Raw genomic sequence first — 1,275 nt, 5'->3', positions numbered from 1 at the left:
TAACCGGGAAATAACGAACGATATCTGTTTTATGTATTTTTACGATAACAGTAATTAAATTCTGAAATAAATAGAATACAGAATCTCTTATATACTGCTTGCGAAATGGATATTTTGAAATGCCGTTTAACCTCAAGATTAAATCATTCAATAATAAAATTGGGTAAGATATACCAAATTTTATACTATATATTTGTTTGAGTATCATTTATGTAAAAATATGTCTTTTAAAGGCAAATATTAAGCTCGCGCCAGTAACAACCTGGAAATATTGAAATTTCACCAGCCATCTACACGGCTTAAGACAACAGCTGAGGTGACTCTTAAGCAACAATATCAAAATTTCACAACAAAAACATCCCACGAAAATATGGCCTGTGTGTTCTGCTGCTGACATGACCTCAACGGGTATCTACAGCTACCTCTGTAAGTGCTCATTTATGCCACTGTAGGGTCTGAAACGACGGGAAACACCTGTAGCCGAGGCTGGTATTACCAGCTCCCCTTAACCTGGCCAGCTTCGGACTCGAATCCGACCCCCTACCTATTTCAGCTTTTTCCGCCCCTACGGGAATTTCGTGCCGATTGGTAGCTTTATTAAATGGTTACGACAATGCAGACACCGAGGGTGGTCGATGTGTCATGGAAATAACGAAGCAAATGTAGAGACTAGGATGCTGTTCGTAACCATTTTTCCCGAAGCCTCAAGGAATGGGTCAGGTCGGCTGTGTTCTCAGGTCAGGTCGTTGTTTCTGTTCGTCGTACCCTAGGTTACCGTCTCTAAGGCCAGCCCTGGTTCCTACCTCCCTCAGAAAATCATTCACCTAATGGTGTGCTAGTATTTTATCAAGACTAAACCGTCCAGCTAAGGTTAATGCCGTCTAGGCTAGCTCCAAGCCAGTGCAAAGCCTTTTTAGCAAGTAAGGTTAGAAACTGTCATTCTAGGCTAGGCAAAGCCCGTGAATAGCGTACCCACTCCTCTAATTTGAGGTAATTAGGCCTAACTAACCTAATCCCAAGCAATATGATAGGCTTTAATTAATTTTCGTGAAATTTTACAAATTGGCCATGATGGAGTTGAGCGTGGAAGCTTAGTTTTCCTCTAGATTTTCATGGAACTTTGATGAATTTGATCTTCATTTTCATAGAAAATGCATAGTTACACATAAAACATGCCCCTGTAGGCTCCATTTAACTGTAATGGGGTTTCCCAGTAGGTAGCTAGTGGTTTTGTGGGGGCCAGAGCACCTGTTATTAAAATAGTGGGATGGCCTA

At 41.0% G+C, this 1,275-nt stretch overlaps 1 protein-coding gene across 3 annotated transcripts in view; it reads left to right on the top strand.

The window, feature by feature from the left end:
* The first annotated feature begins 289 nt into the window (after positions 1–289).
* The window catches only part of LOC135207623 (roquin-1-like), a 196,911-nt gene continuing 195,925 nt past the window's right edge, over positions 290–1,275 (top strand). For all 3 annotated transcript variants that reach the window (XM_064239501.1, XM_064239488.1, XM_064239494.1), the window contains exon 1: positions 290–426. The gene's annotated coding sequence lies outside the window, so the exon portion shown is untranslated. The remainder of the gene's footprint in view (positions 427–1,275) is intronic.

Source organism: Macrobrachium nipponense, chromosome 11 (genome assembly GCF_015104395.2).
Source record: "Macrobrachium nipponense isolate FS-2020 chromosome 11, ASM1510439v2, whole genome shotgun sequence".
In the NCBI taxonomy this organism is placed as follows: domain Eukaryota; kingdom Metazoa; phylum Arthropoda; class Malacostraca; order Decapoda; family Palaemonidae; genus Macrobrachium; species Macrobrachium nipponense.
This window is presented reverse-complemented; position numbering and strand designations above follow the sequence as displayed.